The sequence below is a fragment of the Gossypium arboreum genome, chromosome 2, assembly GCF_025698485.1.
Source record: "Gossypium arboreum isolate Shixiya-1 chromosome 2, ASM2569848v2, whole genome shotgun sequence".
Lineage (NCBI taxonomy): Eukaryota > Viridiplantae > Streptophyta > Magnoliopsida > Malvales > Malvaceae > Gossypium > Gossypium arboreum.
The window spans coordinates 71833220-71852486 of record NC_069071.1 but is presented as its reverse complement, the minus strand read 5'-3'; the positions used below and the strand labels follow the sequence as shown (position 1 = coordinate 71852486).

General features: G+C 33.8%; 1 non-coding gene across 1 annotated transcript; it reads left to right on the top strand.

The window, feature by feature from the left end:
- Window positions 1-232: 232 nt before the first annotated feature.
- On the top strand, window positions 233-339 carry LOC128289828 (small nucleolar RNA R71). Its single transcript, XR_008279472.1, has one exon. It is a non-coding gene; the product is annotated as a small nucleolar RNA R71 (small nucleolar RNA).
- The last annotated feature ends 18928 nt before the right edge of the window (window positions 340-19267 follow it).

Sequence of the window (19267 nt, the reverse complement as noted above, 5' to 3'; positions counted from 1 at the left end):
CTGATATGCGAGTGAAGTAAGAGCGTTTACTTCATGTATTCTGGTGACTCGTCTTCCTAACGCTGCTCAATTGGTTGGCCATTGATAATTGTTACTGGCAATCCTCTTAATGATTTCATAAGCCTCATTGTAAGACTTAGAAAGGAGAGCACCGTTAGCAAAAGTGTCCACTACTATCCGCATATAAGTATTGAGACCAGTATAAAACGTCTCAAGTTGGATACAATGTAAGATTCCGTGATGAGGGCACTTCTGTAATAATTATTTGTACCTTTCCTATGCCTCATATAAGGACTCATCATCCATTTGTTGGAAAGCGGTGATCTCGTACCTCAACTTAGCATTCTTGCTAGGCGGGAAATACTTCATGAAGAATCTTTCTGCTAACTCTTACCTTATGGAAATTGAATTTGGTGGGAATGAGTTCAACTAGGCTCAAGCTCTATCCCTTAGCGAATATGGGAACTACTTCAATCGTAGTGCATCATGAACAGTCTTAGGTGTAGGTGAGGATCTTTGGTAGGCATTCCACTAAGTTGGCCCACTGTCTGAAGCATCTGGAACATGACTGGCTTCAGCTCTAATTTTGTGCCTATTTTGGGTGTCCTAATACACGAATTAAAATCATGAAACACTGGTACAACATACTGTCTTAGAGCTCTATCCCTATCATCAGCAATAAGGATAGGATTTTGAACAGGGTTTGCTCATTTCCCTTGATTCAAATTTTTGAAGTTCATCTTTTCAGCCCTTCTTTGACTTGCTTGTCTTCTTCGCTGTCGAAAAGTCCTTTCAATCTCAGGGTCTACAGGGAGTAAATCGATAATTTGGCAAATACACGTAAACACCTGAAATAAACACAGAAAAATTAATTAAGTTAAAATTGAATAGGAAAATAAACAAAATGCAAAATTAACAAATTCACAAATAATGACTTTTTAAAACAGTCCCTGGCAACAGCGCTAAAAACTTGGAATGACAGAAATGTGCAAGTGTACACAATCGCAACAAGTAATAAAGTGACAAGTAAATGTCGAGTTATCGTACCTATAGGGACTGTGAAAAAAATTATTTATGAATGCAATTTTAAAAATACTTTAGTGAAGAAAAATATTTTGATTTGAAGAAGTTATTAAAAACTAGGATTTTGACAAAGTGAAATAAATGTTCCAATGCACGATTTCAAAAGATGATTTTAATCAAGATGACATAATTGCATTAGATTAATTACATTTCTTAACTTAGAATTATTAAACTCATGTCTATGTTGTTATGAATAAATTCATGGCAACTCGGTAATTTGCTAACTTATGAACATACTTACTTACCAAAAATTCATTTATCTCTTGACTATATCTCTATGTCAATTCAACAGATTAAACAAATTTTAATAAGCAAATGTGTTAATGCACATACATACTTATAAAATTAAAATAATCTCTTGTACACATCTCTATACCAATTCAAACAATTAATTCAGTCTCATAGGCACATAAAAGATTACGTGAGGTAACAATGTATTTCTACCTTGAAATAGTTTAATCATAATAATCTTTCAAGTTATGCAAGACTAACGTATCCTTAGATACCATTGCTAATTTAACCCTCAGCTACCTTAGATGATTAAATATGAACTGATTAAGTATCATGTCAATTAATTACAATTTCAATCAGTTTAAATAATTAATTCATTAGTTACCTTACAATTCTAATGCAAGAATAACTTAGTTGTGGTTTTACTTAATCAAACATCTTACCGAAGCCTATAACAACACAAACACAATTTTAATAACTCATGTAGACGAAATGCAATCAACCTAACACGAATTAAATTTAAGCCATATTAATTAAATTAAACATATCAACATCACAAATATTCATAGACATGTTCATCATAACAACAAAAAAATAAAAAAGATAGGGAACAAGAATCAAATCTAGTGTTTTCTCCGTGCCTTGACTAGTTTGCTCCACTCCTCCTTCTCCGTTTGTTCTTGCTAAACCAAAACTTATATGAGCACTTGAATGCTGCTCCAAATGGTGGTTGATTGACTCTTTTTCAAGAGGTGAAATCGGTAAGGGAATAGGGTAAGAAAATGAAGAACAATAGAAGGGAATGAAGAGAGAAAAATGAGAGAGAAGTGAATAGATGAGAAGGGTTTAGATGTGTTTGAAGTGAGCATCCAAGGGAGTATTTATATTTTTAGAAGGATGCTAAAAATAGCCAAAATCAGTAGCTAAAGACTCCCCTCATGGCTAGCCACACATCTGCCATGTTTGAATATTTCAAACATGCAATTTTAAAGTAGGGGTCAATTTAGAAAGGCATAAATAGTGGAGGGGTTTGAATGCAATTTGAAGGAATCTTCAAGGGCCATTTTGCAAGCCAAATAACCAGCCAAGAAAGCTGATTGGGTCAGCATGTGGGACGGTTTTGGGCTGCCCAGTGCTTGGTTGGATCGGTTTTCTCGGTTCAACTCAATTGGGTCCATTTTCATAATTAATTAACAATAATTTATTTAACCCAAATTAAATTGGATTAAAATTAAAATTAATTATATTATGAATTAATACTCATAATTTGGACTGTCTTAGGCTACAAAATTAATTCTCCTTAATGCTTCAAAATTGCTTCTCGGTTTTGTGCTTTTAGTAGTGTCTGCCAAGCTGTTTTTCGCCCTTTGTGCAAATCTGTCAAAAATAATCAAAATTAATCAAAATTTGATTTAAAATTAATTAAAATTAAACATGTTCATAAATTGGGTGCAATTTAATTATTTTATAAATATTATTTCTTTTTTTCAACACGAATTTTACAGAAACTGCATGAATTTGAGTTAAAAAAAGCATGAAAAAATGTGTATATTTTTGTGTTTCCAATTTGGCATGTGTTTAATGTAAGAAATTGTGAACTTTGAATGAAAATAAATTGTGTATGAAATTTGAATTTGGTTGATAATTGAATTGTGGTGTCAATGAGGACATATTGGTAAGGCACTTAGGTTGAATGTTTTTGCATGTTTTAGGCTTATTTCAATGTATTTTTGAAGTATGGAAATGGTTGCTTTTGACTTGGCTTGGCACCTAATTTTTGGATGAAAGCTTATCTTGTTTTGGAAGCTTTTAAGGTGCATACAGGCTTCCACGCGGCTATGTGCTTTATTAATTTTAGGTGCAGGATTTTTCACATGGTCACAATTAGTTGTACGGTCTGAACGTGTGGGGTAGCCACACAACCATGCCCTAAACCACACGGTCTGGGCTCTATCACATGGCCGTGTGACCCCTGTTTCCAAAACTTTCAAAATTTTTCATGTTTTTCTGTATTGATTCAAATTAGTCCCTTATTATTTGTAAATTATTTTTAAGGCCCTCCAAGTCTAATTTATGGTCAATAATTATATTTATGCTTTGAATGACATTTTAATTTGATTATTTGAATGGTTAAATGTTAGTAATTGTTATGATTTGCATTGTAATGCTCCATAACCCTAATATCGTGATAGAGACGGCTTAGGGTGTTACACATAGTCCCTGAGCTACTCTCTTCTCATGTCCAACTCATTGATGCGTCCCTCAACTACCTCTAGTGTTTCCTTCACAGCACTCATGGATTCTTCAAGATTGGTATAACGGCTCGATTTTAGGTCTAGTCGAAAGCAGTGGTTTTGGGACTGCAAATTCGACGTAGAAAAATTTATTTTTATTATATTTTTATGGTCTACAATTTTATGGAATGATTTCGTGAAAATTTTGTTTGAAAATTTTGACGTTTGGGCACTCAGTTTAGTCAAAGGACTAAATTGTAAAAAGTGCAAAAGTTACGTTCTATAAGCTAGAGGTGTCCAATTTTTATGAAATTTTAAGTTGGAGGTCCTTAAATGGTAATTAGACCATTGGTTAAGTTGTTGGACAAAAATGGACATGGTTAGGTATGTTTCTAAAGTTTTTCATTAAGGGCATTTTAGTATTTTGGTAATTAAATGAATTAAAAAGCCAAATTAAAAGTCAATTTTTGTCCATCTTCCTCCCATGGCTGAATTTTACAAGAAGAAACCATGGCTAGGGTTTTTCAAGCTTCCAAGCTCGATTGTAAGTCCATTTTAGCTCCATGTTTAATGATTTTTATGTTTTTGAAATCCTTGTAACATGATCTATCTATTTCTACCACTAATTTAAGACATAATCAAAGTCTAAAATTTTACCCATGATGGATATTTGTGTATTTTGATGTTTAATGGTAGAAAATGCATGTTAGTTGTTTGATAAACGACTTTTGCTAAGTGATTTTCGATGAAAATGCCTAAAAAGGACTTATTTGTAAAAAAGTTATAAAATGGGTGTTAAAATGAAAATAAAAGAAAAATGTGCGCTGCTATAAGCATGTATAAGGTTCGGCTAGGCATGGGTATTGAAGGAATTGAGTACATTTCATTTTACGAGTTTAGGGATTAAAATGTAAAAATGTGAAACTTTAGGGGCAAAAATATAATTTTTGCCATAATGTGATTTTGGGCTGATTTGAATAGTATAATGATTAAATAAGTTAAATGTGATATTATAGATCAAGAAAAATAAGGTTCGAAATTAGAATAAGGGAAAAACAATATTTGACGATTAGGCCCTTTTCATCATTTTTATGCCGAGGTAAGTTCGTATGTTTAATAAGCGTTAAATTATATATGTATAAATGCTTAATTGATATAATTGTGGTAAATTTTATATCAATGAAATGAAATGTGAATGTTATTGAGTATGATACTACGGAAATGACCGATAAAGATTTGATATAGTGAAAGTCCCGGTTGAACCTCAGGAATAGATAGGATACAAATGTCATGACATTAGGGTTATTGAGATAACGTGTAAGACCATATCTGGGATATGAAATCGATATGAGACTTCGTGTAAGACCATAGCTGGGCTATTGGCATCGATACGAGATTACATGTAAAACCATATCTGGGATATGGCATTGGTATGGTACTGTATGTACAAGATTCCCGAGTATCCTTTAGAAGTCCAAATGGTTCAACAGGAAATTCAACGGGTATGTCAAAGAAGAGAAAAAGTATGTAAGTATTATGATATGGTACAGGTATGTACGTAAAGCCTATACGCATTGACTTCATGAAATTGTGAGTTCATGATTTCTATGAGAATGATTTTGTGAAAACCTTGTGATTATTGGTCTATACTTGTGATGTATGAAATTCATGATAAATTTGGTTGAGGATCATGTGATTGGCTTAGGGCCAAATTAAGTTATGATTAATATGTTTTATTCACACATATTGTGATCTATCGGATGTGAGAAAAAGGAAAGATTGGTATAATTGCCTATTAAAATGATTATAGAAGTATGAAAAGATATGAACTTGGAACAATTGAAATATGTTAAAATATATGCTTGAAACGAGAATACTCATAATTCATGTGCATGTTTACTTTGAAGTTTGAAATGACTTGTTAATTTTTGTAATATGCTACAAATGAGAGGTTATGGTTGTTAGGCTAATGCCAAGATTTGTTAAATTATGCTTATGAGTTAATAGAGTAAACATTGTGACTAAATAAAATTATAACTGTGAAATTCATGGCTATTAGTACTATCTTGTGTTTAAATTCTTAGACTTGATAAAAGGTTAATAAAAGTTGCTTATTATTTTCATACAGACTTACTCAACTATATAGCTTACTCCCTTCTTTTCTCGTGTTTTATAGTGCTATCAAGCTACTCGGGTTGGAGATCGTCGGAGATCCTATCACACTATCAAGCTATCATTTTGGGTATTAATGAATTCAAGTATTATGAGTTATGGCATGTATAGAGACTTGGTCATTTTTTTATATGCGTCATATGATTTTAGCCAATGTAATGGCTTGTAATTGTCAAAGGCTTGTTTTGCTATTTGGCCATGTAAGTTAGGTTATAGTGGCAACATGGTTGTAAGCCTAAGTATATTCATATATGTGGCAATGTCTATGGTGATATGATCATGGTATGCTTGGTGAATGTGAAATATTTGGAAATTTGATTTATGGCATGATTGTGTAAAGTTTGGAATTGTGACCTATTGATGATATGAAGAATTTGAGTATAATTTGGTAACTAAATAGTAATTGAATGAAGCCTAATGAATCTGATATTTGTATGTTTGATTTAGGGCTTAATAAATGTAATGAATATGTTAGATAAAGATATAAAGTTGATATGTCTTAACCATGAATATTGATGTTTTTTGCCTAAGTATGTATTGTTTTGTGCCTTTGAATTGGGGTAAGTGTATGTGTGAATAAGGGTGGCAAATGGCTTGGTAAATAGCCTTATTATTGTCCACACGGGTAGACACACGGGCATGTGTCTAGGACGTGTGTGACACACAGTCAGCCCCATGGGCATGTGATCCGGCTATGTATCCCATGCACCTAAATTGTTGCAAAATAAGATGCTCAGTATCGAGCACACGAGCATGGGACACGGTTGTGTGTCTCAGTCGTGTGAAGGACACGGCCTCAGGACAGGGGCATGTGTCTTGGCCGTGTGACTTCAATTTGTTCTTTGGTGACAAATAGAGAGTTACATGGGTTAGGGACACGACCGTGTGTGACCACGCAGCCTACTCACAAGGGCGTGTCCCAAGACACACGAGCGTGTGACCCTTGTTTTAGCAAAAATTCTCAAAGTATCGTAAAATTTTCTGAAGCTCCCAGTTTAGTCCCAAACTGCTTCCAAAGCATGTTTTGAGCCTCGTAGGCTCATTTTTGGGACGATGTGATTGATTGTTAAAAAGTTTAATTTAGTGCCAAACTTACAACTCGAAATGTATGTTTTCTTGTGTTTACATCTAGTAATGCTTCGTACCCTCTCCCGACGTTGAATATGGGTAAGGGGTGTTACAATTGGTCACCTAACCTTCTAAAGCTAAAAACATATTCCTTGATCTACTATTTTTTCTTGTCATCCCACGGGTCTCCATCGGGACATTTTGTCATCTCAACTAGCGCCTTCGAACACTAGCTTGGATACCAACTATCTTGAGGCCAAAACTTTAGTTTGGTAAAACGTGTTGCCTTAGGCCATTTTTGTGTTCAAATCTACCTAAGTCAACTTTACTCTCGAAAAATGAGAGTTCTCATAGAAATTCTCTAATGCATCAAAGTAAAGCGAGAGCAAACTCGAAAGAGAAAGAAGCCGATAAGAAAATAAAAGCCACACGAAATAGCACACACCAAGTATTTGAGTAAATACTCTCAAATGTATTCTATTATTTTGAAAAATTACAACTGAGTGATTACAAATGAGGGGAAATGGCTCTATTTATAGTTAAGCTCCCCCAAATCTAATGCTACAGATCAAATTACATCAACAACTGAGATTAGTACCTATCTACAATGCAACGCCCCGAATTTTGGGCCTAGAAGTTTTAAGTCTTGAGTGGGTGTAGTTAGGAGACTGTACATAAATTTTTATCTGTGCAAGAAAGTGACACAAATATATATTTGGCTTAGTGGTTTTGTGCTCTGGAAGTGTCTGAGAAGTCATGGGTTCAAGCCTTGGCTTCCACAAACTTTTTATTTTTAAGGATGAAACCCCTATCTTTAGCCAGTAGGGTTATAAGTTTATTTTGGTAAAAACATGACAGAATGCACCTGCTGGTCTAGTGGATAGTGGCGTGTGGAATGTGCTAGTAGTCTAAGGTTCGAATCCCTACTTGTGTAAATGGAGACTATTTTTGTTGGTGGCCATGGGAGGAAGTTGTGTTTGACTAAAACACCAAGTGTTTGACTAAAACACCAAGAGTTTGAACAGATTTGAATGGGGTTGTTGTCAGCCGAATTTAAAGAGATGGATGGAAGGAAATTAAGGAGAAAATCAATCAAGTTCAAATTTGGAGAAGAGTTTTGCCGAGTTTGAACTCTGGCACTTAGTGTTTCTGTTGTGTAGGGATGTTGGGGGAGGTGTTTAGTGTCTGGAAGGTTGAATGAAATTGGGCAGTTATTTTGGGGTAAAATTCAGCTATGTATTGGTAATTGGTCATTTCATTTTGGGTTTTCGTCAAATTGTGGTTTTGCTCTCCATTTCAAAATTGATTACCATTTTTTATTCATTTTTTTTTTACCTTTTGAGTATTATTTGTTTGGTAGCCAAATACCACTAGTGTCCATTTGAGTAGTTTGTTTTTTTTTTTTTGCTCTCCATTACCGTGCTTTGCTTGATCAACTTCTTCTCTCTCCCTCACTTTTCTCCTCTTAAATATTATTTGTACTTTTCCTTTACTCACATTCAATTTTGTGTAACCGAACATTATCCTCCCTTCTAGCTGAATATTGTTTTGCCACATCAATCCTTTCCCTAGTCCTTCATTGCTGATTCTCTTCTACTCTCCCTCTCTCTCAAGCCTTGGTGGAGTACCCTCTCATCTATCTCTCGATTTTATCTTCTCTTCCCTTTCACTCGGTCATTTTTCGTTGGCTAGATATCGGTTGGTAAGTATCTGTGACTCAGCCCTTTTGGCTTATTTCCTTTATATCTCTAAATGCCGATTCTTATCTTCTTTTTTCTTTTGCTTATGGTGTTCTTTTAGGTTTAAGTGATTCACGAGGAGTGGAGGAGTTCTTTAGCGCTCCAGAAACAATTGGAACCTTTTTGTTCATTCTTGACCGAAGGTAGTACTATTCGTAGTGATTGATTTGAACTGGAATATGTTGGCTGGATTGGTATTGGCCGAATATTCCTTTTCCTCACTTTGGGGTTTGCGTTTTCTATAGGCTGGTATATGTGGATTCAACTCATATGTATAAGTAATGTGAGTAATGAATTCGCTTTATGTGCAGATAACCATCAAGGAGGTTGTTAGCAATCTTTGTCAGCGTGTTGGGTGGGCTGAAACCACACTCATTCAATCAAGGTAAGTATCAGTATATTTTAGAGATGGGTGTTTAAATGAGGGTGTTAATCTTGTTGATTATAAGACTAATCAAGGGTCTTGATTGGATATAGGTTGGTGGTCGTGGTTTTTGGCGCGTTTTCATAAATAGGTGTGTGTAACACTGTCATTAGGTGTAAAACTGCAAAGGCTGAAAAGCTGAAAAGTCGAAAGGTTGAAAATTAGAAAGTGGGTTGTCGACACCACACGGACATGTGGGTGCCCGTGTGGCAAGCCGTGTGGTCGATGAGATGGCCACGAGCGTTTTCATGGGCCGAATTGGTATTGGGCCATTTTAGGCCGAATTGGGCCATGTAAGCCCAATGGGCCTGTGGGCCCACACGAAAGCGATCACACCAAAATGTGGTTACTATTGAGCTAGGCTGTGTGAACTACACGGTTAAGGCCAATTTGGGCTATGTGAGCCCACAAGGCCCACATGGGCCCGCAATATGGGCCATGGGCCCATTATCACCGATTGACTGTTAAGGTTGCATGGGTCGCCCAAGATGACTGTGGACCTACTGTTGGGCCGGTAAGTGTAATTGGACCCTTATTTTGGTAAGACGACTGTTTTACCCCTATGTATTGTATGATTGTTTAAGCATGCTATTTTTACTGTATGTTCATTTATATTACGTTGCATTGCACGGGGTGGGATATATGATTTTGGAAGAAGTGTACTGAAAGGCTATAAGCCTATTCCTGGTAACTCTGCTCCAAATACTGATTTAGTGCCGCAACCTGTATGACTTGGTGTGTAGGGCTGGGTGGGTCGATTTTATCCACACATGGTGTGTAGGGCTGGTACGGAGATGGTGTGTAGCGGATGGATTGGGTAGGATTCTTTGTTTGCATACTTTTCTGAAATGGGCTAAGACCCATACTGCCACTGATACTGAAATAGGCTCAGGCCCAGACCGATACTGCTGTTCAAAGAGGGGCTAAGGCTCTTAACTGAAACTTAAAGGGCTTAGGCCCAAATTGTGTTTACTTTAACTTTATGTTTTTTTGGGGATTTCACACATTGAGTTTTCCTAAACTCACCCATCTGTTATCTGCGCAAGAAATTCCCAGGCTTAGATGGATCGAGGCGACGGAGGACTCGAAGGTGGCCACTCGACGAAGTTTTCTTTTAATATTATAATTGAGATTTTATTTTGGGTTTTATTATGTAATAAGGCTACTTTGAGTTTATTTTTTTTAATTTGGGGATTTAATTATATTGGTTTACACCTGTTAGCAATAGGACTTGAGTTTTCAAAAGATAAATGTTTTCCAACTGACACGCTTACGCAACTTGTTTAAAAAGCTTCTGCAACAAATATTGTTTTTAAAAAAAAAGAGTTAATCATAATCTAAGTTGACTTACATTTTACTAAACCAACCGGAGTTTTAACAATGAACAAGATATCTTGACTTGTCGAAATCATAACGAGGTTTTATGTTAAAACGGACTTTTCCAACGGAACAATGCTTTTCAAAACACATTCCAATGTGACATCACAAATTTGGCCATAACGTCTAGGCCGAGTTTGGGGTGTTACATAGAAGATGAGATTCGTAGGGGATTTAAACTCTATATATCTTTATCCTTTAAGATTTACAATAATTACCTTGATAACATTAATTTTACTAGAGTGTTTCACTAGCCCACCAAAGCTTCAAGTACATGGGTTTTTTCATGTGTTCCACGAATTTGGCCAGTTCAAGTGAGTCAAATGAGACCAATTTAATCAATTGAACTCCATGGGATATTTTGTGTGCATTTGTCACGGACTTAAATCTTTGACCTATCTAACATGTTCTAGGTTTTCTTTTCTATTATAAAAAAAAAGATGAATAGAGACAAAAATATAAGGAACTTTAATTTTTGGGTTAATGATCTTATAGGGATTTTCTTCTTGTTGAAGAGAGATATGAATCAAAATTTTGAGTTAATGATGATTTTTTCTGGATTTTAATTTATGGGTTAATGAAAGTTTTTAAATTTCTTGTTAATGAATTTTTGTGGTAAATGATTTTTTGAGTTCCTTTTTTTCTTTTATGTTGGTTAATGAGTATATTTTTTTATTATGCTTTCATCTGATTTAAAGAAAAGAAAAAAAAATGTGGATGGAAAATATTAAATAAAAGAGAAGACTAAAAAAAAAGGAAAAAGGAGAAAAAATCAGTTAATATAATTTGGGAAAGAAATATATATATTTTTAAAATGTATTTTAAAATAATTTTATATAATTTTATTTTTAAAATATATTTTACTAAATTTATAAAAAATATATATATATTTAAAATATTTAAAAATTTAGGTAAAAATGTTTCTTTGGAAAATAAAAAGGATGCTCACAATAGCTAGGGGTGTTCAAATGGTTAAATGTCCAGTTAACCGAACCTAAATTTTTTCAAAAAAAATTAATTGAACCTAAATATTTCGGTTAATTCTGTTAGTTAACCGAGTTAACTGAATTAGCCAAATTTATATGTTTTTTTTTTGTTAAAACAAGTACAAAACATATAAAAACTAAATTGATAATGTTCATTTGACTGAATTAACAGAATTAAAACTACATATAATTTGTATTATTAATTATTAACTTCGATTAATTCGATTAATTATTTGATTTTGAACTGAATTAACCGATAATTGAACTTCAAAAAATTCATTAACCGACATCCGACCAATTTAGATTGATTTATCATCTGATTAACCGAATTAGATCCGTTCAGTCGATTAATTTACTTTTCACCGAAATTTGAACACTCTTAACAATAGCTTCACTTACCTGGTCTAAGGTGTCCTGATTGGACCGCATGCCATGTCAACATAAATTCTTATGCAGTTAGGGTTTGGAACTGTTTTTTTTAGAGAGAGAAGGGTTTAGAACTATTTTACTAAACATAAATAAAGTACATCGACTTAGACATTTTGAATGTTTAAAGGGACACATTATAACAAACTCTAAAGTACAAGGCTCTTTCTTACCATTCTTGCTTAAAATTTTAAAGATTTGTAATTTAAATAAGTTAGATTTATTTAAATTTGGCTTCATTTATAATTAAATTAAATTTTATTTCTAATTTAATTTATTTTAGTTCTTTCAAATTTTACCATGGAGTAAGGTGAATATTTATGGTTGTTTTTAAAATTAAAATAATAAATTAAACTTTATTTAAAATAAAATTAAAACATATAATGTTTAAATAAAATTACTTTCGGTTCTAAAGCTCAAATCAGCTTTTTTTTCCATGGAGTTCACCTTTTCTATTTCAAAAGATAAAATTAAATGTTAAAAACTAAATGTTTTTTTTATGAAACCAAATAAGTTTTTTACTAACGCTTTGTTTTTTTTAAATTTGTCGAGACAGTTAAACATAGAAGCTAAATTAAAAATGTTTCTCATTTAAAAACCTGTCTTGAGACATAAAAAATATAATCTCCAGATATAAATTTTAATGTCTCGATATATAACCATATCAAAAATGCCAAAATCAAAGGAAGACTCGTCTCAAGATATGGAAAGACATAATGTTAAATTTTGATAATAATAGTTTAGATTCAAATTTTAATTATGTTATGCAATTTCTAAATGTATATAATATGTTTAAAGTGCATTCGTTTAGCTTATTTATGTGATTGGCTAAGGTTGTATGGAAATTTAAATGCTTGAATGCATACTTGAAATTGATTCAGGATCCGATCGAGTGTGGAAAGTAATATTTACTGTTTTAAAAAATATATATTTCTTTTTAATTTAGAGCCTAAATAAGCTTACCGCCCAATTTTTCTTTGTTTTAATTTTGAGCTCGTTTTAATTTGCATCCTATTTCTATTTTACAAAAAATGAGTCGAAGTTATATTTGCTAGTCCAATTGTTTTTAAGCCCAAGCCCATTGCATATTCATCTTTCAATTGGCAGCGCCGCCACCACCACAGGAGCCACCAGTGTGAACACCAACAAACATCGGTGTGAACACACGCACACAAATATAATTTTCTTTTCAGCCATTCTCATTCACGAATCAGCAAACAATTATCAACAATCATGCATCATTAAGAGACCAAAGGAGATTATGAATTAGTATAAGAATCCTGTAAAAACAAGAGAAAGGGATGGGGTCAATTCGTATTAGAAGACCATAATGAAAAAGAATGAAAAGGAGGATAATCGTAGAGTGAGTCGATAATAGACAAAAGTTATAAAAATAATAATAAAGAACACCAGAGTGAACAAAAAAAAAAGAAAAAAATAGAGATTCTTGAAGGCGATTGTTTTTTCCTTTCTTTTTTTTTCCGTTCTTTCCATTTTCTTCTCCAACTTATTTAGATCGTTGCATGCATGTTGAAGGAGGGGAAACTTGGAGAATGCCGTAACCTAAAAATCGAAAAGGATTTTCAAATTTTTTAAAGGATTTAGAGAAATCTGAATTTGAAAAAAAAATTGACAAAAAGAAATGAAAAAGTTTTTGTTTTATTTGGAATAATAAAATATTTTTTAAAAGGAACAAAGGTGGTTGTGTGTACGGCCACTATGGGAGTGATGCAGAAGAGAAGAAGAAGATTCACAAAATAGGGTAAAGAAGAGAGAATAGAGGTTGAGGAAAAAGAAAATAGATTGAGGAAATGGTATTGATTTTTCATAACCAACCATCAACACTGATTGGTGCTAAAAAAGAGAAATAACAGCTATGACAACTAGCACCTATTATCATTGAGGCAAAATGCCCCATTTCACTAAACTGAATCCTCCCCCCCCCCCCCCAAAAAAAAAATACAACGTATTCATTAACTATAATAACCACAAAAAGCATTGTTTTTACAAGGCATTTAAGTTAACATAGTTAAAAGGTAATTATCCCCACGCCCATCCCATAATTGCATATCGAATCCCTACTACCTTTTTATACCATAACAAATACCCCTCTTGTAACACCCCTATAACCCGTATCCGTCGTCGGAGTGGGTTATGAAGAGTTACTAATCCAAAACTCAACATTTGTACATTCACATTTACATAAGTTCATTAAAAATTATATGCATAGCCAAACACAATCAAAGATGGAAATTCAAACTTATACCGACATTCAAAAGTTGCCATATTCACATGGCTTATATACAACGACATCTCAAAATATCATTCACTTAAGTCTATTCTATACATGCCATACTAGCACCAAAACATTGTAGTCCCAAAATGATAGATAGTGTGACGAGTTGCTGATGATCCCCTCCCGAGCAGGTGACTGGAGTCAACAATCTATAAAACGGAGAAACGTAACAAATAGAGTAATCTTTCATAAGCTTAGTAAGTTTCAAGCAGTGCAAACAAATAAACTCAATTATACTTCGATCATTCAATTTCTCAATAGGTCATTTTCTAGGTATATTGTCATTTGGCCGAATATACACAAGAACATAATGCACATTTAGCATTCTTATTTCACTTAATCTAAATTCATATATCATAAATAAATCAAATACTTTCACATACTTTCACATCTTGATCGAATGTATCATGATCATAGGTATAATTACAACATTTATTCATATATGTATCACATTATACCCTTATGATTCAATTCAAATTAAATTCACGTATAAATACATAATATGTACCTGGCCAACTTAATGTATTGAATGTATTCATTTGTCGTTCTAACAAGAGGTATCTTAGTCTTATGACTTTTATCAAATCACCGGCATTTAGCCTACTAGGTTTTAAACCCGAATTCATCCACCGATATTTCTACTGCTAGGCTCGAAGCCCGATATCATTTCACCGGCATTATAGCCTGCTAGGCTCGAAGTCCCGAATAGTATTTCACCGGCATTGTAGCCTGCTAAGCTCAAAGGCTCGAAAAGTATCTCACCAGCATCATAGCCTGCTAGGCTCAAAGGCCCGAATATTACTGTACGATATTCAAATCAACAAGTTTCATATAACACAATCACACCAAATTAGGCACAAACATCATTTGAATATATCATCTTACATTTTATTCACATTTATTTCATTTCATCATTCACACTTATCATTTGATAGTTTACACATAACATCTCACTCATATTCATTTAACAATTATCATTTGATCATAAAACATATCACATTTAATTCCATAGTATAATTGCCATTCGACCATATACATATATTACAAGTAATACTTAATTCTCATAATATGTAATGTCATTATCGAATATTATTTATGTTTATCTACTTAAAACTTACCTCGAATATTTTCGAACAGTCTCGGATCGGCTATTCAACTACTTTCTCCTTTCCCTTGTCCAACCTTGGTTCTCTATGCTCTTGAGCTAATTCAAACAAAATTTAACTTATTAAGGTCCCATCATGCTAGCTTATGGCCGAATATGACAAGAAATTTAATAGGTCATATAGCTACTATTAGCTCAAATACAAAATGGCCATACACTTTTTTTTTTAATCACATTAAGCAATTTAATACAATTAATTTAACATTTCCTCATGTACACCTTTATGACCGAATACATATATCAAATAAGTAACTTGCCTTAACACATAACTCACATAGCCAAAGTACATATGACCCTAATGACCAAATATGTATATCACCAAAGTTCCTATGATTTAACCTTTAAACTTCATAGCCGAATATTAATTATATATCTAGCTCACATATATAAACACAAAACTCATATGGCTTATCATATTTTCATATACATATCTCACCCATATAGCCGAATTTATAGCTCATCAAATAGATATTTATTCACGTTCCCTTAACATGTATTGATCAACTAGACCATGCATTAGCCTTGGCACATTCGGTCATTAAAGCAATAACCTATTTAACATTCAAGCATTTTGTACTAAAAAATTTCTCCCAATATACAACCTTTAATACTCATACAAAGTTTATATTTTAAATAATTTATACACACCATTAACCTAATATCAATTAACTAAGCACTTTAACAAATTTTCTTTAACTATACACATATTCGGCAATGAAAATGACAATTTAACAAACCTTAAATTCAACTTATAATATTATATACTCAATATTCAAAGCATTTAACATCACTTCAACATAATATTTCGTCATGGCCGAATGCTCCTTTTAAACCATTTATACATAAGTACCAATCCTCAAACTTAATTTATAACTATCTAAATCATTAAAAACATCCAACACCAAATTTTCTTTGCATTACATACTATAGCCAAATGCCCATTCCAAGCAATTGAGCCACACATAGTTCAAATTTCAAAATTTAAACTTATAAACTTACAATCACATGGATTTTAACATTATAGTCCATCAAACTTTCATTCATCAATTTCTATCATTAAACACAAATGTTTTCAATTTCCTATCATGACCGAATGCACAATTAACCAACACTTAACAAATTTATTCATGGGTTTAAAGTAGAACCAAGAGAGGAACTCAAAAACATGAATTTTTTTACCAAACTACCATGAACTTACCTTGAATTTATCTCCCCCAAGTGACTGAATATTCAAGAGCTTCTCTTCTTCCTTTTTGTTTTCTTAAGTTTCGGCTAAGTGATAGAAAGAATAAAAAATAAAGTTCGCTTTGTTTTTATCACCCATTTTATGTTATAAAATAACATATATTATTTTATACCATAATTTAAGTTTATAATTTATTAATATTATTAAGCACATGATGCATTAACCAACCCCACTACCGTACACTTAAATAAAGTGGTAAAATAGACATGCAAATCCTCAACTTTAGTAATTTACAAAATTAATCACTTGGACATTCACCTACCACATTATCAAAGTTTCTCAAACAAGTCCTTTTTAGCTAATTCCACATTCAAATGACAAAATTAAGACACGATACTTTCACACATGCTCTTTCACATATAATAAGCATAGAATATAACGTTTAATTATTTTTGTGACTCAGTTTTATGGTCCCGAAACCACTTCCCAACTAGGGTCAAATTAGGGCTGTCACAACTCTCCCCCCTTAGGAATTTTCGTCCTCGAAAATCTTACCAGCGAAAAGGTTAGGATAACATTCTTTCATTGAGTCCTCTGGCTCCCAATTCACTTCTTCAACCCCGTGTTTGAGCCACAGTACTTTCACTAATGAGATTTTCTTATTTTGTAGTTCTTTTACTTCACGAGTTAAAATACGAACCGGTTCCTCTTCATAACTCAAACAGACTGCATTTCAATCTCTGATGGATTAATCACATGAGAAGGATCGGATCTGTACCGACGGAGCATCGAAACATGAAAAACGTCGTGAATCTTTTCAAGTTCAGATGGCAAAAGTATTCTATAAGCAACCGTCCCAATCCGTTCTGTAATTTTGTATGGCCGATAAATCTCGGGCTCAATTTGCCTTTACGGCCAAATCTGAGTACCTCTATCCATGGTGAGACTTTAAGAAACATATTGTCTCCGACTTGATACTCTATATCTTTCAGTTTTAAGTCTGCATACGATTTCTTACGATCTGATGCTGCTTTCAGACTTTCACAGATCACTTTAACTTTCTGTTCGGCCTCTTTAATCAAATCAACTCCGTAAATCTTATTCTCACTGAGTTTGGTCCAAAACAAAGGTGTACGACATTTACGACCATACAAAGCCTCATAAGGTGCCATCTTGATGCTCGTTTGAAAACTATTGTTATATGCGAATTCAAGCAAAGGCTTATAAGTATCGTTCCCACGAGGCACTAAACTCAAGGATGCAACACCTCAACATATCCTCGAGTATCTGAATAATTCACTCGGATTGACCATCGGTCTGGGGATGAAAAGCGGTGCTAAAATGCAACTTAGTACCCAATGCTTCTTGTAATTTCTTCCAAAACTGCGAAGTGAATATCGGATCTCTATTCGACACAATAGAAGTAGGTACCCCGTGTAACCTTACAATCTGAGAAACATACAATTTGGCTAACTTATCAAGTGAATAATCTGTACACACGGGAATAAAATGAGCCGACTTTGTCAATCTATCAACCACAACCCAGATCGCATCTTTCTTGCTTGGTGACAATGGCAACCCAGATACAAAATACATCGTGACTCGATCCCACTTCTATTCGGGTATCATGATCGGCTGAAGTAATCCTGAAGGCACTTGATGTTCCGCTTTCACTTGTTCACATATCAAACACTTCGAAACAAAGTCAGAAATGTCTCGTTTTATACCATGCCACCAATACTGACGTTTCAGATCGTTGTACATTTTCGTACTACCCGGGTGAACTGACATTCGGCTGCTATGAGCCTCGTTCAAAATCATCAAAATAAGCTCTGAATTTCTTGGAACACATAATTGATTTCTGAACCTCAAACAATCATTACTATCAATCAAAAACTCTGAATCCTCTTTCAAAACACATAATGCTCGCTTTGCAACTAATTCATCATCAACTTTTTGAGCTTTACGGATTTGTTTAATCAATAACGGTTTTGCTTTTAATTCTGCTACTAACACATCATCAACGGACACAGACAGGTGTACATTCAATGCTCGCAAAACAAACAATGATTTACGGATTAATGCATTAGCAACCACGTTAGCCTTTCCCGAATGGTAATCAATGACGAGCTCGTAATCTTTCAATAATTCTAGCCAACGTCTTTGTCTCAAATTCAAATCTCTTTGAGTCATCAAGTATTTGAGGCTTTTGTGATCAGAATACACATGGCATTTTTCACCGAACAAGTAGTGGCGCCAAATTTTCAAAGCGAAAACAATAATAGTTAACTCGAGATCATGAGTCGAATAGATTTTCTCATGTGGCTTGAATTGTCTCAAAGTGTACGCTACAACTCTATCCTCTTGCATCAACACACAGCCCAAACCATTCAGAGGAGCATTACTGTAGATCACAAATTCTTTACCGAATTCTGGCTAAACTAACAGTAGGGCTTCAGTCAAAAGAGTTTTCAATTGATCAAAACTTTTCTAGCACTTTTCCGACCACTCAAACTTAATATCTTTCTGAAGCAACTTTGTCATCGGTATTGCTATCATCGAGAAACCTTTCACAAATCGTCTATAGTACCCGAAAAGTCCCAAAAAGCTTCGAACTTCTGAAACATTTCTCAGAAGCTTCCAATCGAGTATAGCTGAAATTTTACTCAGACCCGATGCGGATACAACATGCCCCAAAAAACTGAACTCCCTCAACCATAACTCACATTTACTGAACTCGCATATAATTGCTTGTCTCGCAAAATCTGCAATACTAACTTCAAGTGTTCGGCATGTTCAGTTTCATCACGTGAATAAATAAAAATGTCATCTATAAACACGACTACAAACCGATCCAAATACTGTCTGAAAATCTGATTC